Genomic DNA, 24,370 nt, shown 5'->3' on the forward strand with positions numbered 1-24,370 from the left:
TAGGTCGGTCGCATATAGATAACAATATTATGAAAATTATATTTTAGTGAAATTTATACAGGCTCGGAATATATTGTGAAAATATTTAGCGCGATAAATTTTATTTCTACAGAGTTCATCGACTATATTTTTACATATATAAAATTGTTACGTATTAGAAATGTAACTAGTTTATTTTCATAGCCTCCTTTTATTAAAATAAAAATTATACAGTCGCAGTTAAATAGAGAATTGCGAACCTAACTATTTCTAACATCGAGCAAAACCTTTATAAAAGTACATACCGGGACAATATTATTATAATAAATAATATTTTAACGACAAAACATAACCCCAAATTTTATAGAATACTGACTGAAGGCTGATTTTTCATCTGGAATGCAGACGAGACGAGGTCATAATCGGTCCGCGAAGAGGTGCGCCGAAACCCGGCAGAGGGTTGCGGTGAATTTGAGAAAAATGCAAATGCAAACTGCTGTCGAACCGTAAAAGAGGGCGCGAAATCCAGCCGGAGCCGGTCTTATCGCGCGCGGGGCTGAAGTCCAGCCAGCCGTTTCGTCCGAGATAAGCCACGTCCATTTGCAATATCTAATCTCGTTGTGGACGGTGCTTAAAGAGTCCCTTGACGGCTCTTCTTGGCCCCCCGCCGCCGACGCCGCTCCGTACGTAACGCTTAAAAGACTATCAATTCTTGCATTTCCCGAGCGACGTCGACAAAAAAATCCGGCCACCCCTGCAGCCGCCCCTTGGCCCAAAACTCCGCGCGAGAAAGGAAACGGGAATATACGCGGAGATAAAACATTGCTTCGTTTGTACCCGTTCATATTCGGCATTTATATCGTGGAGAGCATCGTTCACATTTCTTCTCTATAGAAAATATAATTTACATCGGCTCGGCGGATCGACAACGGGTGAAAATTCAGCGACATGAAATTCAGCGACCTTGTCTCTCGGTGAACAAAGGGTGGTGAAGTATAACGTAAACTCGCGGCGGCAGTTGAACCGGTAAATAACCCACTCTTACGGGTTCCTTTTCTCCTTTTCCGGCCGTATCTTAAATCGGAAGGAGGTGGCCCGTGCGCCGACCTACCCCAAAGCAGCAACGACAGCGGCTCATCACCCTCCCTACCATATAAACGGCAGTCAGAAAAATGCCGAAACACGGCGACGGTCCCTTCTTGCTATCGCCCCCCCCCCCCCCCCCCCCGCCCCCCCCTCCCCCCCCCCCCCCCCCCCCCCCCCCGCACGCCGGTCCCCAGGACCACCCCCGCGCCGTGCGTCAGCCCTCGATCCGAAAAACCCCGGCACGAGGTCATTGACATGCACCCTCGTAAAGAGTCTGCAGAGAAACGGCGTACTCGTAAGCAGATACCGGGGAAACGTTCGCATTATGCCGGAAACGGAACCGGTGCCTTCTTTGAATTAACTCTTCAGTCTGGGCATTAGCCTGAACCGCCGCGACTACCTAAGTAATCGACCGATAAATTCGATCGTCTTTCTTCGCTCGAGATAATACGAACGTTCGCCATCTTATGGCTAATCTACCGATCTCGAAGAATGACGGTAAGGCGCGTCGTTTGGTGTCGTGGAAATTTGTATGAAGCGGTGCATAAACTTTGGAGCATTGTTTAATAGTGTTGAGAATGTTAATAAATTATAATTTTGCATTTACGTCGTCGTTGATATAGTGATTCTTTTGTTTTTACGGAGACGTTTAGATTTCAGAATTTTTTTGATAATTAACTCGTTTGGTGGTGTGTAAGTTATTATAATTATATTTTTTATTTATAGTTTTGTTTAAATACGTTTTTATAAGATATTTGATATAGTAAAGGATGTTAAAACATACAGAGTAGACATTTTTTAACTAAAATAAGGAGACTTTTGAGATGATTGTATCAAATTTTCAACCCCCTTTTCCGATGTTATTAAAATTATTTATAGATAAACCTATAACTTTTTTAAATTTGGAAAATACTATGTTATAATATAGACTTTAATAACTATGGAAAAAAATAATTTACAAAATTCTTAACTAGTATGATAACCAGGAGGATGATATCTATTGTGGAAAAACTGAGAATAGTAATAAACTTTTGATTTCAGTGTAAATATCGTTCTAAAAATTCGTGTAATTTTCCTAAAAAAACAAAAGAGTTAAAAATATAGATACTGCGAAATTAAGTAACTATAAAATATGAATAAACCCGTGCAGTAAATTCAGAAAAATAGAAAACTGAATTTAAAAATGTCGGTCAATATTTAAAAGGTAGTTATCTAAAATCTCCGGTAGATTTAGCTTTAAATTATTAATTTCCTATCTCATGGCAAACTAATCAAAAAGATTTCACTTTACACATTGCACTTTCCATTCCGCCTAAAAATAATGTTATTCTCAAGAAGAAAACTCGAACACTGAGAGACTTCCGAACAGCTAAAAACCGAGAACCTGAATTATTGCTAATTATTGGATTTCACAAGGTTAGCGGCTCCGCATTCGTCTTGAATATGGTACGGGCCAAATTGAATTTATACGGGCCGTCAGCAATTCGGAGAGTTTTCGAACAGCGAAAAATCGTTTCACGCCGCCTGTGTCGGCTCACCTGCAAAAATAGCTCGATCATCGTCCATTGTTGGGAGCGCACCCTCCTATGAAAATTTCGACGCCGGAGCAGCGCTCAGCGATGCGGTGCAGCGGATGCATTATTTACATGTTGCGAATATAACGGCGAACGCATCGAGTATCGTGCCGCATAGATGCACGTCGTCGGCCAGGATGGAAAAAAAAAAGAAGAGAGAGAGAGAGACCGTGATTGAGACTGCAGGCGTCGCAGGAGTTCGGGCTTCCCCACGAGTGCACTCCGATGCTGTTCGATTCAATTAGAACCCATTGTTTAGGGCGACGATCTCAATTTGCAATTAGACAATTGTCACGAACAATTCTGGGTTCTAATCAAGCATTCTATAGTTTATTTTAGTTGATCGGTCAAGGTAGTAGTCGCCAATCGTATTTAAACATTCAAGGAAATAATATATGATTTAATACGGTTGATAATATTTAAATATTCAAGGAAATAATATGATTTAACACGGTCAATCATTTTTAAATATTCAAGGAAATAATGTGATTTAACACAGTCAATCGTATTTAAATATTAAACACTGTGTGAAATTTACAATAATTTTTTTCAATGCGTGCACAAATAAAAAGCAAAATTACTATTTATTAAGGATATCAGGTGTGAAATACTTGAATTTTATAGTTGAATTATAAAGTTGAATTTCACACCTAATAATCTAATAAAACTGCTACCACACGGAACCACTAAAATCACTTTTTAAGCCAAAGTAACTACCAACCGTATTAAAAATAAATACGAAAAATATTATTATAGAAACAAGTTAACGCACATGGTTGAAAGAGTGCAGCCGTCGCATGTCGCAAACAGTAGCGTATTATTGGCCGGGCCGGGTAGCGGTGTACGAAAAGAAGATCGAAAAAAAGAGTGTCATTGCGATAAATCATCTCGGCCGACAGGCATTGAGCACTCCGCGCGAGAGATTTTCTCACACTTGCCGCGGACCAATCGGATGCCCCGGGTACCACCGGCATCCCCGAAATGCCGGCCAATCGCGTCACGTTCCACGATGATCGATGACCGAAGAAATTACCGATTGTCGTCGACGCCGCGATCGTTCCTCCACCGTTCACCTCTTCCATCTCGCCCTCGTGCGTTTCGATCTTGTTCCCTTTCGCTCTTTTCTACGGTTTTCCTGCCGATAATTATTCACGAGACCGCGGCGTCGGCGGAATCATTGTTGCGACGATTGTGAACGAGACGGCGCGGTCGACGCGATGAATTCGTACCGGAAGGATGACACAAAAGCTTCTCGATTTTTGCATTCTGCGTGAATAATGACATCATTTTCAGTTTTTCAATATCTTATGGCTGTTTCATTTGTTTCGTTTTGGGGCACTGATGTTATTAATATTGCTACTGTTAAAGATTATACTTTTGATATCGATGTTACATATCATTTTTAGTTTATTATAAGTTATGTTTAATATTATTTTGACTTTAATATAAGTTATCTTTAATATTATTTTTACTTTAATATAAGTTATATTTAATATAATTTTTACTTTAATATAAGGTTATTTTACCGAGTCTGCAATTAATAATATTTGTGTGGAAATAATAAGCTGGTGTGGAATTATATTAAATGAAATGAATGATAAATCACCAACAGGAAAAGAAGTAACACGTTATTAAAATGACGTATTCAATAATTAACTTCCCTTACCAAACATCAACTTTATAACACCCCAAACCGCTTTGTACAATTAAACTATAAACCCTTTCCATTCATACACTTAACCCATTGCAATCGAAGGGTGCCTCTGAAGCGCCCCATAAAATTGATATATAATTAACGAAATAATGTTGACATTACTAAAGATCCTTCTGTTAAAATCGTAACAATTTTACGAGTCTATCATAAATTATACTAAGTACTATACAACAGCTGGTCAAAATAGCAATTTTGGATCTGACCTTAAAATGGCTTCGAGTGCAAAGGGTGAATATAATGTATCCACTTGCATAATACAGTCTAAGTACTACGAATAAAATTCAACTAAAGGTCTTAGCATAATATCTATTCTGCAAAGGGCTAGCTTAGAGTAATAAATACGTCCCCTGAATAGAAAGAACCTCGTCTCGTGTCTGATTCGATTTAATGATCAGCAAAGCTCGATCGATCAGTTCGACGGAACTACCGAAGGACCACCTAATTGCTGCACTCGCGAAACGAGTCCAAGCTTATCGCTCGGTTCACCCCCGATGTCATGCCTTCGGTGACCACTTGATCGCCGAGCGTGATCTCGCCGTTCTCCATCCCAAGGACGGAGGGGGGTGGTGGTGCCGCGAGTCAAAAGAAATTAGGGCAATCATAATTTGCTCTGGCGCAGCGTCGATAAGAAAGGACAAGTGCACTTGTCCCGCCGCGCAGGTGTAGCGCAGCCGGCCACGGCCAGGCAGGGAGAGAAAGAGAGAGAGAGAGAGAGAGAGAGAGAGAGAGGAGAGTTCAACGCGGGGGACACCAGAAGGGAGCCCACAGCAAATTCCATTGTTTCGGAAACAATGTTGTATACAGCCGGTGCCTTTCCAGCGGCACTGTCGCGGGGGCTTTACAGAACCAAGTGGCACCGAAGAGTGCACACGGCGATGCGGCGGCGCATTGACGCTCCTCATTGTTGCGCGGGGACCGGTGCTCAGGTACGAAACGGTACCTCGGCCGTCGTCGTTGCGCCACTTGACCGCTGCTCGAACGATCCTGCGCCCCCCCGGCCGCGCGCGAGCGGGGGGCCATCGATTGTTTTATTACCGCAATTTCGGAATTAATTCGCCGAACGGAATTCACGGGTCTACGCTTTTCAGGAATTCACGAATATTCATCGTTCCACGGGCAAACTAATTGCGCCCGCGTTTAGGGGATTAATTAATTTACAACGGCGACCGGCGGACCACGGGACTCGTCGATTCTCTCCTCCTCCTCCTCCTCCTCCTCCTCCTCCTTCTCCATCTACTTCGTGATTGTCTGGACTCGGTTGATTATCTCGCAACGCTATGCTTGACCATCATTTTATTAGGCTGCTCGAAAAATTCGAATCGCGATAGGCGAGCTTCGATTAACCCTTGCGCTAGGGTAGATGTACCGTTTTCGACCAGTTTCTGGCAATCTGTTGTTCATGTTTTCTTCTCTGCATTTTCTACTTTTTGCGTTATTATTATATGTTGTAATATCAGGATTTTCAAATATTGCGAGGTAAAATAGAGAAAAGGGAATTTTTTAAGAATTATGCTGTATTTGAATCACTTGTGTTCCTTCTTAATTTATGTTAAATGTTGCAAGTGATTAGAAGTAATTTATAAGTAATCACAGTCGTTCAGATATGCGAATTTTAGTATTTTTGTATTGCAATCATTTTTTAATTATTTTTCGTTACTTTACTGCAAGATAGAATGTATTTGATATAATAAAGATGACCTAATCAGAATTAAAGGTATAAAGTCATTGATCAATACTTGCAAAAAATAAAACTAAAACCCTCCTCATTATTAAATATATTTCAGAAATGAATAAAAATTGTTTAAATATTACACTGCGGTGTTAATTTATATAAAAATGAAACATTTCATTCCCCTCAAATAAATCCAATTTACAGTTCTCAAATAAATTATAAATTCTCTCCAGTAACAAAACAACAAATCCGCAACACAATCTTCCGCGTATTTATCAAATTAACAATTCCTCCGCGAGAAGTCAGCGGTAGACGAACAATTAACTCTCCGGTTATCCGAGCGACGATAACATGTACACACCGTGCACGGCGGTATATCTACTTAATTTTGCAAAACGCCACTCACGAAATAATTAAACGAGATGTAATACTTTCGTAATCTTTTATTACGTTCACTCTCCGCGCGCGCGCGCGCGCTGTCGAATGTATTGTTTCGTGTAACTGCCAGCGGCGAACAATGAGAAGGAAATTAAGTCATTAAAGGTATAATCTCCTGTTAAGAGAATAGCTCGGAGCAATTAAATGAGGGAACGAAAAACCAACGGTAAGCGTGATTATGTTTCGGTCATAAAATAATTAAACCCTTCTTTTCCATTCCGTGGAAGCGTGAAATAGTCCGGCACCGAAAAACGAAATGTCCAGAATGCGCGGGGGCACGGCTATAAAACCTCGCCTCGTACGGTACACCGCTTCCGTGGAAATTAGTAGAATTAGCTGGAAGAATGCTTTACGGATTTCGGTTGGATCACATGTCGGCGCGGGCCCGGAGTCGGTAATTCTTTAATGATCGAGAGATACGACCGCTGATTGTGATTTCTTAACGGGCTTTCTCTTTGTGCTGTGTTTAATCAATCGCTACTGTATCTGGACGGAATTCTTTTCTGTTTTTGTACGACGACGTTGCGACATCTCGAAACACAATTGAATTTATTCTTTCATTTTATTCGTAAAATAATATCAGCTGTATTTATAACATTGCTATTATATATATAATATGCTGTAGTATTGTATTATAATATTGCTTTAAATGACGAATTTGATATTTGAAATAAAATTTTATTTTGTTAAATAGAATGGAAATACCACGAACCAGAAAAATTATTTCAAATTTACAGTTTCCGAGTGCAAAAGGTTAACTTCTTGGAACAAAATTGTTATACAAAAAAACATCATTAGAAACGAGATAGGGTAGTGTATTCGATGTTAACCCTTACATAAATAATCAAAATCGTTGATGTTATTTTACAACCAAAGTAACCCTATAATGGTCTCCATATTATTATTTTATATAATTTTTATAGAATTATACAATCATTAATTTTTATTTATTTTGTACTTATTCCCGCAACAAAATATTTTCTTTAATAATTATGTTGCAAAATATCCCAGATACTGAACAAACATATATCAAACTTTATATAAAACATTTGCCCGGTAACGAGAAATATTTTTAAAAGATGTGCAAAAAATTACCCGATTATTGACACAAGGGTTAAAATTAAACGGAAACGTGCAATATAAAACTAAGATATCGCGGTCCACGAATTTCTGGCAGCCGACCGAAATTTTTGCAGCCGTCCGACGCTCCCGGAGAAATTAGTCGGAACGCGGTACGCGAAAATCCGGCGCGGCGGTGACGTGTTATTCACGCGGAAAGGGTGTTTATACAGAGCGTCGGATTCCCCGCCTCTAATTGCCATCGACGTGCGGTCGTTTAAACGGGGCTCGGTGGCCACGGTGCCGCAGAAGCGTCGCTCGCGCAAAACGGAACGCACGCTTCATGACCACGTCACGTGGGCGCGAACAAAGGATTTTTGCGGCTCGTTTCTCGCGGCGTTTCGTGTTTGCGAGGGCCCCCAGGAACCGTGGAAAAAGGAGAGGAGAGAGGCCTGCCGGGGCAATCGATAGGCAGAAAAAGGAGGGACGAACGCGACGAAGAAGAAGAAATCGAACCGTGCCCGCCATGGCGGATCGACGACGCATCGAAAACTAATGTGAATACCACGAAACTGGTCCCCGCGGCATTCGCCCGCGGGAACGGTATTTCGGTATTTACCAATAGTATCGATGATATTTCTTCGTCTTTTTTCCCTCTCTCTCTCTCCCCTTCCCCCTTTCTCTCTTTTTCTCTATTTCACTCTTTCTCTCCATTTTTCTCTCTCTTTCTCTCTCTCTCTCATTCTCTCTCTTTCTCTCTCCCTTTCATTCTCTTCCTTTCTCTCTCTTTTTCACTCTTTCTCTCTCTCTCTTACTCTTTCTCTCCCCTCTCTCGACCCCCGCTCCCTTCCTCCTTGTCTCTCGAGGCCTCTCTCTGTTTCTCCTCTTGTTCGCGATCGATAAGATCTGAAGCGGGCGAACCAAAATTATAGGTTTTCGCGGTTTGAATTATTTCTCGATCTCGTCACGGCCAAATGAAAGAAATGGCCGAGGAATTCTCGTGACCGGGAAAGAATTGTACGCGGCCCCGCGACGACGGATTAGTGTTTACCGATGCCTTTGGTGTCGCCGATCCGCCATCGTTTAAAACCGCCGGACGATTCTGTGGTTACCAAATATATATCCGACGTTCCCGATCTTGTATATTACGACAGAATTTCTCGGCGCCGGATTTATGGGCCTCGTTGAATTTGAGAAGCTGAATTTTATTCTAATTGTTCGGGCCGTGCATCGGGGCCGACTTCTGCCCTTCGATCTGGACGCGATAAATCAGCGGCGAAAGGAAATTGGAAGATCGTTCCACTTTTTAAGATTGTTCAACTTTTTTTAACGAACGTTGAAAATGCGTTTAAAATAAGAATACGTCATTTTTGTTGTATGGATCATTTGGGTATTGTTTTTGTTAAATGTCATTTGAGATTGATTCTGCAGTTTTAGGATTGTGTTTTATTATTAGATTAGGGTTATATGCAAAATGAAAACTCTCTATATTTATTTTAATATACGGTAGCTGAGGAGGAATTGTTTAAATATATTTACTGTTTTACATTTGGACTAATTATTTTTTCTATAAATATATCAAATGTTATTTGCAAGATTATTTGTTATATTAATCAATAAAAACTAAGTCTAGCACTGTTAAAGTGTTAAGGGATGCAACACCTGAACCATTAAGAATTAGATAAAGTTTTGGATTTCTTTAGAGATAATTACTAAGTAAAATATTTAGTCTGTCTAAGAGAATATAAATGTAAATTTCAGCTTTGTTTTTCAATGTTTAAAAGTAACAATCGTATGAAATAACAAAGTTTTCCTTTCCTCCCTACTCATAGAACTTTAACTGCTGACTGTCATAATTTAACAGTCGTGGTTGTAATTAGATTCTATTAGAAAAATTAAGTACTAAGATGTCAAAATTAAAAAGAACTATCTAAAACGTAGCGTAAAGATTTTCAAAAACTTTAAAAATCGTAAAAATAACCAATTTACATAAGAACAGTAATTTTTACCCCAAAAATCAACTTTGAATATTTATAAAAATTTAAATAATTGTCCTATCAAAAAAATATTACTCAACGTTGTAAAATTCTCCCCGCAAAGTATCTTCATACATTTTGAAATAAATCAGATATATAATTGCAAAACTTTCGTGACGATCAGGTTGAAATATAGAAAAAGAGCTAACATAACCTTTCTCTTCGTTGAAACAAGATCTGTTAAAACCTCCAGCCTCTAAATGTTCAACTGTCGAGATATCGCTCCACCATACCTTCCTACAAACTTGAAACTTGTAAAAAATCCGTGAAAAAAATTTGTTGAACCATTATGGAGGTGTCCTATTAATTTCTTGCCGGTCTGATATTACCATCGTTCAATTGCGCTATCAATCAGCGTCCCAAAACAGACGAATAAACCGCGAGGATCAAAGGTCGACCCGAAACGGCCATCGAAATCCGCGTCCGGCCTCGTATCGGCGGCAATTTTTGTGATCGTCACGGGCACCGGCAATCGGCGCGGCGCGAAACCGATCGCCGCGAACCGAAAAATTTCGTGGAAAACGTGTGAACGAACTTTAATTGTACCCGGGGAGCTGGTCCAAACAAGAGAACCACCGGCCCCCACCGTGGGTCCCCACTCTCTGCTCCACATCCGCTCCATCTTCTCTCCGCCGCGTTATCCTGCTTCTTTTCTTTCGGTGTGCGCGGCGAAAAAGGAGGGCAAGGGGGGGATCGGAGGGCGGGAGGGAGGGAGGGAGGGAACGTTCAAGGTTAAGGCAAATAGCGCCGCGGATGACGTCAGGATGCAGTTAGACTAGTTTTAGTTTTAGTTCGGAGCTCCGAGCTCTCTCTCTCTCTCTCTCTCCCTCTCCCTCTCTCTCTCGCTCTCTCGCTCTCTCTCGATCTCGGTCCCACTCTACCGGTTGCCCTCCGTCCCTTTCTCTCTGTTCGCCGGGCGGATCGGACAAAGGATGTTGTGGGAACCCGTGGTGCCGGCGAGTCTCTCGCGGCCGTATCGCGGGTTAACCAGATGAAGAAGACGAACGAGTGGGAGGATCTTCGCCCTGGGTACGGATTAAAAAGGGAGATCGCCGGAAAAGAAGGTGTACCAGGCGAAACCCGGGAAACGGCACCGGCCATTTCTTTTTTTTCTTTCGCGCAACCGCCGCGACGCGGCGCTCTTTTTTCCGTTCGGGCCGGCTAGGCCGACTTGTTTCTCTTAATTAACTCTCGATCGTTGTTCGAGACGCTGAAAAAATACCGCGAGCAGCGACCTTGAGACGTCAGGCCGCCTTTGATTAACTGGCTCCGTCATTATTAACTGCCCGGCCCGGGCGACTTCGCCCGGTGAAATAGTTGTATGCGTTCGCTTGCGGCCGCTTTTGGTACCGTTGATAGCGCCACGGGAATCTGTGCGCAAGTGAGCTGACGATGTGACTTTTTATTCCGTGCGCCACTGTATACTCGGCTTACTTGTTTCACTGTGCTTTGAATAATTCGCGGCGGGAATGGAATTGACTTCTGTGTTCAGGCTTACTGATTTTGACGATTTTTGTTATATAGAGAAATAATGATACAGTTATGTGGCTATGCTATAGTTATAAGGTAATGCTATAGTTACAAAGAAATGCTATAGTTACAAGGTAATGCTATAGTTACAAGGTAATGCTATAGTTACAAGAACAGTTGGATTTAACCCTTTGCAGTCATAGCCACTTTACCTGGAAATCCAAAATATTTTCCAAAATTACTGTGTTTCCATTTTTTATAACCTGCAGAATTTTATACATTATAAAATTGAATTTTGTGACTCGTGCAACAGTTAACAGCTTCTTACAATTTTTTAAATATAACTAAATTTGATAAGAATTATTGCGAAACGTGGAATGATAATTTTTAGCGGCACCTTAAAGTCGCCACTCCACCGTAAAAGGTTAATATTACAAGATTTCAACAAATTCAGAAATAGAATTTCACAGAATTGTTGTGGATGGGTTTTGCTATCCTTCGAGATTAGGTTCCACTTCATATATCATCGCAAATTATTATCCATTACCTTATTTTAAGACCGGAGAATTTTTCATTTGGAAATGAAAAAGAAATACATATAGGAAATTGAAAATTCACATAGTTACTAACCTTATAACTAATATATTATATAACATATTATATATCATAGAAGTATTATAGAGGTATTATAGAGGTCTGAAATAAATGAAATAATTCCCCATCGCGCGATATTTTTCAAGTCAAGTTCCTTTACGCGTTGAAACACGGGAAATCCTGTGATCGGCCATTTAAGCGTTAACCAATAGGAGCACTGGACCGAATCGAGTAAAACGTCAACATCAAGCTTTAATTTGGTCGCTCTATTTTCTAATAATTTCGAGCCGCGGCTTGTTTCAACTGGGTCGAGCAGTTTTGACCGAGGGAGCGGTTCAATCGCGGCCCACCCGTTCGTCGCAGCCTCGTTTTCGAAGTCGACAAAAGCAAAATGAGGATAGTTCGGAAGACACGTGTCTAGGGTGTCCCACAAGTCGTTGGCCTTCTAATGCAGCAGAAAACTATAAAGGCCGCGCGGCCGATCGTACCCCGGCAATCATTCGGTGGTCCAATTACCATAAGAAGGGCTCTAATTTCACACAATGCTCTTCTATTTTTTTTTTTTTCTTTCGGATCTCTGTCCGCGGGCACGGTCGCTTCTTCCTCTTCTTCTTCACGGCCGAGAGTTGCACGTGGCCGACAATGGCGCCCAAGGGTCGCCGCACACCCGATCGATTTTCACGATTTCTCAATAAGTTCTCAATGGTTTCGAAGGCGAGCGCTCTGTTCATCCCCTTCGGCTCGCCGGCGGAAGAAAAATTTGATACGAGCAAAGTGGGGTGATCCATGGAGCTGTCTTTCGGTGCGCGACTGTTCCGTCTCCGAACGCGAACAATCTGGTTCACGTCAGGTGCGTGGAGACGGTGCTAGCCTCGCTACCTTCTGAGCGTACACGTGTCCCCTTTTTACGCCAATCTGGTCCCTATTTTTCTCCGTTCGACTTTTCTTCCTGTCGGTCATCGGTCCATAACGCCGTCGGAGCGATGAACTCGGGCAACGTGGACCATTGAATTTCGGTGGGTTGTCCCGCGTTACCGTTGCTCCGTCTTTCATTTTTCTAGGCTTTCTGCTCGCCTCGTGGACGGGGTAACGTGACACCTGATCCAAGAACAAAGGTCACGGCGGACACGAAAATGGGCCTCTAACGATGCGTGGATCGATCGATCCGGAAGATGGAGGACACCGTGAATTTGTTGCGGCTTTCTGAAACTTTGCGATCGACAGCTTTTAATGTTATTCGTGTGTGAAACTTGGCAAATAAATATTTAGTAATTTGAATAAATTCTAGTAGCCAATTAATTTCGTGCTCAGATGATCCCAAAAATTATTTAAATATTTTACTTTGCATATTGCATACATCTTGCATATTTGGAAAATATTAAGAACACAGATGAATCTTTCAATACAAATCATGCATTGTTAGAAAAGCAAATGTTCTTGAAAATTAATCGTTAATTCAGAATTGAATATTTATCAAAACCTATTTTCAAACTCAAACCTAACAAAATGGAATCCAGGTTCAGCAAGAAAGGTTTCGAGGCAATATTCAAAACCATTAAATTTCTACAAATAACAATTAAAGCATGCTATTTGAATTCATTCTTACCATATAAATCGATTTCAGGCAATAAACGTCAACGATGGTAGCAGAGAAAATGCGAAGTTTGTAATTTATGTAATGATTGATTATTATCGTTCCGACGGCAACGCCGGATTAGATACCTGGTGAACCGTCACATTGTCCGGGAACGTTTTATTATTTTACGACTGGTAAACTCTCCGACATGTGCCACTCTGACGGACGGACGCTCTACGTGTGTCGTCGAAACGACTATCGCGGACACGGTTATAAATCATACCGTTGACGACGGCAAACAATACCGAAAAGATTTTTCCTGACAGTTTCCCACTCCTCGAACGAAACTCCTGACACACCTGTGTCCAATTAAACGTTGCTATATTCTTTCACAAATATTTGTTATTAACCGATCGCGAAACAAGCGAGTTTAGCGGTGAATAGGACACGACGTGGGACGAACAGAAATCAAAATAACGACAAGGCGAGCTCATCTTTAAATACAGACCGTAACGCGGCATCTGAAATCGCGAATCGCTTGTAACATTGTTTATTAAAGTTTGTATGGACCAGGGTCGGTATCTTTTATTACTAGACTGCGGATTTTTATTTATTTATTGTGAGAAGCAGGAGATCAAATTTAGATCATTGAGAAAGTTTCTTTTTAATATTATTTCTTTATTTAATGTTATTGTCGACTTATGGAAATGGTTAAAGGAAGAAAGACCTTTTGTTTATTATAATTGATAAAGACAATTTTTATTTTGGATTTATATCCTCAGTGTACTTATTACACGAGTACTTAGAGAGGGTAACATTAACTATTGTGCTACTTTTGTACACGAGTTTTATGTTTAGATAATAATTTACATAATAACATTTTGTCAACATAAACATCCACCTCCTCCTGAAAATTAAACTACGAACTATCACGCAAATTCCCACTATTGTCCATCATTTTACAAAAATCAGAATTAAAGAAACACTTCCTCCATCAATTTAATAATTAAAAATAAAAGTTTTGTCACATCTTGTCCCTTTATACGTCACCTTGCATTTTGAAATCTACCGATAACGAATACGATCCCTAAAACGGAAACAGACGGAACGGCAAACGCCACGTAACCCCATTAAAAATCGAACAACACGAAGAATCGACCATTTTGCAATTACACGCGAGGTCTAAAATAATAGTCACCGAAGCCGATCGCGGCCATGCGACATGCGAGCCGCATCGCTCCGAGTGCTTTCTTTCTCAAGATGTGGTGTGATTAGGTGCTGCAATTTATAGTTCGAAAGACCGGTTGCACGCACCGCGCGTCGAGTCCAAGGTGCTCGAGTATTATTAATAGGTAAAACGTTGCGCAAAATAGTGGCGGAAGAAGCGGGGCCCGTTACAAAAGCGGGACGGACATCGGCGGGACGTAATGGTGACGCGCGTAAAAGCATTTACCCCGTTCTAGAGAAAGGAAATATAAAAATCCGGGGAACGACGACGGGGGTGACGGGGGGCCAGAGGAAGAAAGTAGGAAGTAGGAAAAAAGTAGGGTGGAAGGTCGAGGCGGTGGGATGGCGCTTGGAAGAAGGGATTGTTAAGGTGGAAGGACCGTGAGAGAAAGAGCGAGAGAGTGAGAGAGAAAGAGAGGCGGACGCATTTTGTCAACGGGGGTGGGCGATTAAAATTTCAATTCGTTTTCCGCGCGAACTGAGTCAGCCCTTCCATCGTCCTTCTTCCATCCCGCGTCCGTCTTCTCCTTTTATAAAGCTTCATCCACGGGGCAACGGTGGCTCACGGTACTGCAGAAGACCCACTTTGTTATAATTTCCTTTAATGACGCGGTCCTGCCACCCTTCCTCTCTGTCTACCTCCCCGCTGCCGCTGCTGCCGGCGCTGCGGAATATTTTTATTACTTTGCCTCCCTCCCCTCCCCTCACCCCAGTCTAGCGGCCGCGACACGATGGAGTTTAGAGCCGTTCCGCAAGATTGAGGGTGTGGAGACTGGAAAATCCTCGTCGAGGTCAAATTGCTGGATGATTCCAGCCAGTTTAAATGCTTTATCGTTACGTTTTGTCGCGGACGGGGGAAGGGGTGGCGTGGGGGTTGCGGATCCGCTCGCGGCTCATTTCACCTTCCTGAAAGAGCGACGACGAAACCGATGCCGGCGTTTATTCGCCCTTTTCCGAACCCATAACCTTCGAGACGATTCGCTGTCGGAACGGATATCATCGGTGCTCATTAATGAGTGTTCGCGGAGTTGTATAGGTTATGTCTTTCATCCTAATGTGCATTGAGGTTAGTCAAGCTGCTTACTCTGATTGCTGCGTTTCTGCTTTATTATGAGGCATAATTTATATTTATCGAATAAAGGATCCTTTAATTCTTTCATTTTTGAATCGGCAAGTTTAATATATTTTTTGATGTACCATCAAAATGTACCAAATTTCGTTATACTTTTATTCTTTTTATTCGAGAAAATTTAATGTGACTTATTCGATAATGTAAGAGAAACTATAGTCACAGTAACTGGTCCACCCCATAGTAATAGTCTCCACTGTCCCATTTTTATTAACACTTTATCCTATATATTATTGTCCATAAATTCGCTAAATTTGCCACAGAAATTCCAAACTCCTCTTCCAGATTCGAGAAAATCCTCTTAAAAATAAATTCTCCGTAAGAAAACGCTGCAACCCACCCAATGGTCGCCTCAATAAAATTTCGTAATTTCGTAGCACATGCACAGTGGCGGCCGACGTTCGAAAGTCGCTCATCGATATGCGTAACGCAGTCATCGATTCGGCGAGGGAATCCGGCGCGCCCGCTTCGGTTCTCCTCGGTTTTTTGTATCTCTCATTCCGTCTTTCGCGTATCCGCGAGAAAAATGCTCGGGTTCGGGGAAAACAATTCCATGGACGTCGCACGGTACCAGAGAGAGAGAGAGGAAGAAAGAGAGAGAGAGAGAGAGAGAGAGAGGAGGGTAATCGGGGGAAAGGTGGAAAACCAGGATCGGTGGAAATGCACGTCGTCGCACGTGTTACGACGAGGAAATCTCCTCCCTCGACCCGGCGCAATTCGACGGCGAGGGGGCGCGGGACGCGAGGGGGGAGGCGGGGGGTGGTGGGACACGACGAGGTGGACAGGGTAGGATTTCCTTAATAAAATGGGGCGCAAACGCCACGCCAGCGAATATCTAGCTGATAGTGATTCGGTCAGCTCGGTGTCCACCTCGAAAATGCCGAGCAGAAACGTAAGGCAAAGAGGGGGTTGCTAGGATGAAATTCGTGGGAGGGTCCGGTGTTGCTTAGGCCGATTCAATCTATCGCGTTCACGCTTAGTTATGAACAGCTAGATTTATCCCGGATTTTTGTTATTGACCTCCGCGGTATTAATGAACATTAGAGCGCCTCGATTATCTTGTCCCTTATGGTACGCTATAGCGAGTCGCATTTACATTAGGACACCATATGAAATCAACGCTTTGAAGAGTGGGTGAAATTATTTAAATCTTTTGAAGATATTGGAGAGATTATTTTAGTGTGCAATTACTATAATACTGTTATTTAATTTTGCAATTATAGTAGACTCTCGATTATATGGTTTCGCTTTAAACAAGCATCGTTTCAACTGTCTCCTCTTTTGTGAACATTACAAGCATTGACCACGGGAAAATTATTGACACATTCCGTAATTATTCGCGGTCTTCATTAATTTCTCACTCATTTTTTTTAATTGATTCGAAACAAAATTTGAAAGAAGAGAACAAAAAAGCTGAAATTAAAAAGTTAAAATAACGCAAATTTTTTATTTTTGCTTCAATTGCAACAAATTGCAATTTAAACAGTGTCAAACACGTCAAAAAAATGCAATTGATTTTCTTTAATTTGAAAAAAGTTATCCTACTTTAAAAGGCTTTTTCATTATGATTTTCAATGGTCATCAACGTTTTCCAAATTATAAGTAAAATATGTTATAACATTAATATTAACGCAACATATACATGTTATATAAGCAACGAAATACACATTGTATATTAATGAAAGTTAAAAACCGTCAGCTGAACTTTATATGTACAGTATATGCTAGGCATACAGAGAAATTGGGCGGTGAAGGACGAGGAGATGCGGTTTTCTCGACAGAAAAGCAACAAGATTTCCATGAGGGTGACCATCCCCTTCTGTCAAGTTAGCGTTATCCAAATTCAACACGTAGTCCAGGGATGCAGGGACGTTTGAGATAACGTTAGTATGGAAATTATTGTTCGTGGTTCCGCGCGTGTACCGGTGTGTTTGTGTGTCGACAAGTGTCAGAGGGTGAGACTGTTTCGACTCGATATTGCAAATACTCCGCAAAATTTGTGTTATCGGGCGCCCCCATATTGAAAGCAAAAAATTACGACGCAATCTTTCTCGACCACGCTGTATTAGATCGCGTGCATTATAATAATTTATGGTAATATTTCTAGTAAAAATATATCGTAATATATAACATCATTTTAGCGTAGTGATATAATATAATATTATATAGTATGATGTAATGTAATGAAAATATAATATAATGTAATGTAATAAAAATGTAATGTAATGAAGATATAATATAATGTAATGTAAATAATTGAAATATAATTATCTTCTCCCCATCGTATTTTATACATCAAAAACATCCCCTCGGTAACATAATTTCGAATTTAAACGTTTCAATGATAATCCTAAGTTGTAACGCGTGTAGTTCAGCGAACTACGAACGTACGAAATCTGTGATGTAAAAACATGTGGGCGGAATCGAGTAATCCTAAAATTAATATCGTTTTTTCACTCGTGAACGTGTCTGCGACGGTGCCAGCGGGCGTTTTGCCTGTTACCGGCCACGTAGACCGCGTTATTTCTGCCGAAGTCTATCTTCCAGAAGCTCCAGCTTGCTGTTCTCTTTGTCGATCGAACGTGCGCGAACTGCGGAAAGAGTACACTAAAGGTCGAATCGGAATTGCAATAAATATTCGTTCGAATTTGCTATTGTTCCATTTACAAAAAGGCTTGATTCCTTACAAATTCCGTTCGTAATTGGTAAATTGGTAAAACCATTCTTTGATCACCCATGGGTACTTTGCCATCGTATGGTGTCCATAGAAATAGATTCTGAGTTCGTATAAAAAAATATTATTCAATGGTTCTATAATTAATTATTTCCTAGTTCGATGATATAGTTAAGGATATATATCATATTTAATATTTTTATTGACTAAAAAATATTATCGAGCGCCAGATTTTTGTTAAGCATTTTATTTAAGCATTCTTTTTAAGAATTTTAGTTGAGAATTTTATTTAACCATTTATCTCATTTAAAAAGAATTGTTAAAGGGTGAAATCCACACTTAAACGAATATAGTTTTCAACGGCTCGCTACAATTCCAAACAAACCGGTGCATTGATTCTCGAAACAAATTGTTCCTTATCAAATTGATGACAGGACGTCGATCTTTGGCGGAGGAAAGATCGTTCCAGTAACTCTCCGGTCCGCATAGACCTTGTTTGCCGAGGCTCGACGATATTTACCTTTCTTTCGTTGGCTCTTCGTGTCGCATGCGATCGAGGGATGTATTATTCAAATCCTGTATGCCTCACCCTTCCTATATAAAATATGGTAACACTGGCTGGATGCAAAATACGCGTACGAAATCAATGACGGCATCTGAGATGCGGAGATATTAAATAATTACCGGTTTCCAAAAACTATTTACATACCATTAATCTGGATCGTTGGCGCGTGAAAATAGGCTTGTTTTAAAAATACTCATTTTAAAAATATTTCATGTAATTAGGACACGGATTTCAACGTGTTGTACGTCGACGCTATAAATACAGATATTGAACGTGATAGATAAATTAAGTATAGTAAGTTCATTATGTTAATACCGTGTAGTAGATATTTGAAAATAAATCTAATAAATTACAATTATCGAATTAAGGATGTTTTTAAAACGTTTTGAAATATAATACAGTATGCATCAATTACGTCAGGTTTTACTTGAAAAATTCTCTAGGTTAAATTTAATTTTCCTAAAAGTTATGTAATCAATATTACAAACGACAATTATCTATTTTTATCTATTCCATTATTAAATCTATATTTAAATAACAGCAAACGAATGACGACGATATTGAAGACGAAGCAATAGACTATAGCAGTTAAAAAATACCATGCTATAACTAGGCTACCCTATAATGAAACCATTTGAGACTAGGACAACCCTATACAAATAAACGAAACCTACAGAGGTTCGTAAAATAAATTGCTTTTCGTGCTATAATTTTACACGCCCGTACAGCATAAACTTTCGAAGAGCCCCGCAATTACCATACACTTTTAATACGTTCCCTTTAAAAGTCATTCGAGAAAATGATAGCGCAACAGAGTAACGGGGAGAGGTCGGTGGCCTTCGCCCGTGAATGATTTCCCAGGAAAAGAAAATTGAAACTCAGAATTAATTACGTTGCACGGTTAAAGCGACCACAATGGGCCGCAATAAAACATCCAAGTACAAAGTAGAACAATAAGGACGAAGTACAAAGGCGCGTCGTACAATTAGATTTGTGAACAATTTCCACCTTCCGCCCACCCTCGCCGCTGCCTCGCCTCCTCCTCCTCCACCTCCTCCGCGGCCTCCACCGTACTCCCCCTCCCCCCCTCTAGTGTAACCCCACCCCAAAGATTCGCGGCGTGCACCGCAAGCGTGCACCCCCTCGTTTCCAGCTCTCTTCCAGGTAACACTTTCCGGCGTGTCGCCGGGATTATTTTGAGTTGTTCGGAGTGTTTTACTTCTCGCGGTCTGAAAACTCGGTTACACGTCCGACGAGCACACAACAGCCGATAGAAAGAGAGAGAGAGAGAGAGAGAGAGAGAGAGAGAGAGGCCGCGATTGCTGTCAATATAACTTTCGCCGTATTATCGGGCGCCCGATTGTCCGCAGCCCGTTGTAAAACGGTGCAATTCACTCGGCACGGGTTTCCCATCGTTACGTCGATCAACGGTACTACACGCTTTCCTAACGAACAACCGATTTTTATTGCCCATTTTGAAGGACCCGCGTCGTACTTTGTCCGCCGCGCGCGTATACCTGCATTAAACCGTGACACTGTTTCTCCTCGTAAAACAATAATACGACGATTGTCGAGTCTTTTAAATCGTTTCGCCCGATAGAGATCGCCGCCTGTTCGACTAGCTCGATTGTAAAAGGGAAAAACTTGCGAAATGCAAAAAACACTGCGCGAGATAATGACTTCATTTGGGGTATATTGTACGGTCTCTTTCTTTGGAGGAAAGTTGGGCTAGCAATTGCAGACAATGGGAAAACCGGCACTGTGGCATTTTCGTATATGATTTCGCTGCATTGTATGGCACGTGACGTAGAATATTTCGAGGATGCGAAGATTATTATGTTAATGTCACTGACAATTTTGATGAGTCGCTTGTATGTAAAGAAATTACACTTTGTCGATTTTTGTCGATGAATTTAAATAAGAATTATTTCTGCCAATTTCTTATTACTTTACAGAATTAAATTAATTATTAATTTAAATTACTTTCCAGAGCTATTATGTCTGCTTTGCAACACAGATTAAAATAAATAGAAGATTCTAGATAATGGAACAAATAAGTATCAGTCACGATTACATCTGTTAATCATGATAACAGAAATTTGAAAATTGACAAACCCAAACTTAAAAATCTCGTAAAATTACGATATGTCATTTAATCAAATTAAAATATAAAAGTATAATTGAACTAATAAAATTACATAAATATAATAGATTAGTATAAAAATTACTTTTCAAATCTGTGTAAATAATTTCCCTTTTCATCTATGAATGACACCAATCAAAGTGTTAAACGACTGCGCTGAAACGTCGACGTAACTCCGTGGCAAGAAAGTATCCGTCAAATCGTCGAACAGCGGGGTAAACGAAAGGATTAAAAGGCGCGGTGTTCCGACAATCTCGGACGAGGAGTTAACTGTCGTTAACGAGGCCCGTTAAACAGCGATTACTAATCAGTCCCGTGTTCGACGATATAATTGTATCCGGATCAAAGGATGGTGAACGACGCGCGAACGCGACTGACGTTTATCCGTCTTGACAAGCACGTGCCGTTACCTGGTCGGCCCGCACGCGGGCCAAATTTCTTTTTTGCATCAGGTGGCCGCGGTGCAACGTAATAAACATATTCATAGGTGGAATAATGTGTGGCCGCGCGGGGCGGAGGGAGGCTCGCATCTCGCCGGATGAGAACGGGAGCGGCGGCGGCGTCGGGGGGGAGGCGGAGGGAGGCGGAGGGATGGTCGATTCAAGGGGCGGGGGAGAGGGACTTGTCGCATTCCGTATGCAAAGTGCACGGGCCACGGGGACCCGCTTCGTCACGTGGAAAAAAAGGTATCATAAAAAAATGCAAGGTTACCCACATTTTTTTTTATTCTCTCCCCGTCGAGCAGCTTCGCGGCTGTTGCGGGGTGGCATCGATCGAGGGAATTGAGGGAGGAGGTGGGATATGGTCCAGCGGCAGAGGGAGAAAGAGAAAGACAGAGCGACACGGGAGAGGACGGCGGGGGGAGAGAAAGAGGGAGAGCGAGAGAGAGAGAGAGAGAAGGAGAGGCAGAAAGGAGAGTTTGGTTATCGGTGAATAATACCGACGCACTTTTTATGCAGACACCTACAGCGAAGGCTCGTGGCCGCTTTGAACCTGTTAAGCGGGTAATTTCGTGAGACAAAACGCCCCCCGTCGTGGGGGAATTGAAAGTGAGACACGACACGTTTACTCGTTGCTTTTAATTTAACACGACGGAAAAGGATTTCCGAATGCGCCCAAGAATCGTTCGGAGATTTCGTTGCCTTTCGGCCGCGGGCGAACGAGAGCCGCGGTGCGGCTCATTAAATTATTACGGGGATAGTTCGGGTAATTTTAATGCGCTTAGGGTAATGACGGAGATCACAAAGTACTCGCTAATGTGGGAGATTTTTCTAACTGCTCGATGAAAGCGTTTATTATCGTTCAACTTTCCGTACCTTGTACAGGACACCGTGCCGTTATTTATTACAAAATTATTAAATATTTAACGATCACCATATACGCGTTCGCAATTTTAAATACATAATTGGCCGGATACCTTAATCGTTAATCACAAGCTTACTAACGACTGAATATAGTTACAATAACTCTTGCCGTTGTTAAGAAAACATGACTGACAAAATTCGAGATGGTAATCTTTATTCAATTAGCATTCGCGTGCAATTCCGATTTACAAGTTTCGCTGTTCCCCGCGCGAGCATCGAACGCGAAACGCAACGTTTACGTTCGATCTGCAATAAATTCTGCGATTCGGTTTTTCCGTGCGTAAATTAATTTACCGAAATAAAAGTAAAACGGTAATGCGTGTTCCTTATACGATATTCCAATAAGGAACCGGTTTTATAATTCTTACCAATGTCAATGAGAAATTCATTGAATGCGAGAATATCCGACGAGCAAAAAAGAACTTATTCAATTTGCGCGGAGCCGAAATGATCAATTGCAAATCACCGATTACCTATTCGTAGGCATTCGGGGAACGATAACCGCTTCTTAAAGACGCAAGTGTTTTCGTTGTTGCTCGGTGCCGGTAAAAGATCAGCTAAATTATATCTACTCACATTGATAGATTCTGGATTCGAGATTTAAATTGAAAACTTATAAATTGGAGAGTTATAAATTGGAGACCCATAAATTGGAAACTTATAAATTGAAGACTCGAATCTCCTTTCAGCGAATGTCCACGGATACAGGGATTAAACAGTTCGCAGCGTCAACTATTCCGCTCCGAAATCAAAGAATAGCAGCAGGTGCGCATTGAGATCTGTTCGCGCAAAGTTTCCGGAGTAAGGCGAACGCGAAGGACACATCTGCAGCGGAGGATGCCCCAAGGATAGCGTGGCTAATTTCGAAATGGTCAGCGACCTCTGACAGCCGAAACTCGAACGTACGACAAAGCGACGAGATATTCAATCTCGCGGGCCGCGCGGGATTCTTGTATCTTCGCGAGCATATCGCAGGTAAACCGAGGGAAACGAAACAGGAGTATAAAATAGAAGACGAAGAAGAAGGAGGAGGAGGAGGCGAACGACTCGGCGAGAGTAGAAGAGGAAACATCGTTGGTATCCTGGCGGGAAAGCGTAGAGTTCCGAAAAATCTCGCCGGATAAAGTTCAGCGTGTAAGGATAACGCCGTGGATACGGCCGCGCGCAAGGATTCCTGTGTGCCATGCGCGTTCCGTTTCGTCCTTTTTTCGCTGTTTCGACTGCGGGGAAAGAAGAAGACGAGGCACGAATAAAGAGGGGGAGAGGGGAGGGGGCGGGGGATGAGAGGACAGAGGGCGCAGAAGAAGAACAACAGATCGTTCGTTGCGGACGAAAGAGAGGAGGAATTTAAAGAGAGCGTGATCGGGACGAGGATGGGAAAACGGCTACGCCGTCCTGTAGGATTCGTCGTCCTTTTAGGCGAAAGGGTGATAGAGAGAAAGTCAGCGGCGAGAAAGAGGAGAGGCGAGCCGGAGGAACCCGTGGACTACGGTAATAGAAGGGTAGAGAGAGGCACGGAAGATCTGGTGGGGGCAAGAAGCGCTCGACGTCTCAAATTTGGTTGGCTGTCTCGAGCACCGCGCCACTCTCTCGCTCCCGCGACACGGTCGTTCCTTCTTTCTCGCTCGTGTCTGAGCTACGTCGAAAGGAAGGGGACTCTGCGCCGAAGGTACTAGGTGGGAAAAGGAGGCAGCGGCCGGAGGAGAAACGGAGAGGAGCAGAGGTTCGAGGAGGGTTTGAACGAGGAGGCAGGATATCGGTCGGAAGGAGAGAACGAACGTTGCCGCGACGGGTTGAACGAAGACAGGGGATCCGGTAAACCGAAGAAGGGAAGGGTAGGGTGGGAGATGCTCGAAAGAGAGACGCGCGTATAGAGGAGGGTGCGGATTGGAGCGAGAGGGTCCGATCGGCCGAGTAACATTAAGAACAGTGAAGGAGGGAAAAGCAAGGAGATGGTTGGAGTAGGTATGCCAAGGTAGAAAGGGACGGAGAGACAGGGAGAAGGTGGGAGAGAGAGAGCGGCAGTCCGTTCTCGGGAGAGAGGAGAAGGGGTGAAGCCGGTGCGAAGGA

The sequence above is a fragment of the Augochlora pura genome, chromosome 1 (assembly GCF_028453695.1).
Source record: "Augochlora pura isolate Apur16 chromosome 1, APUR_v2.2.1, whole genome shotgun sequence".
NCBI lineage: Eukaryota > Metazoa > Arthropoda > Insecta > Hymenoptera > Halictidae > Augochlora > Augochlora pura.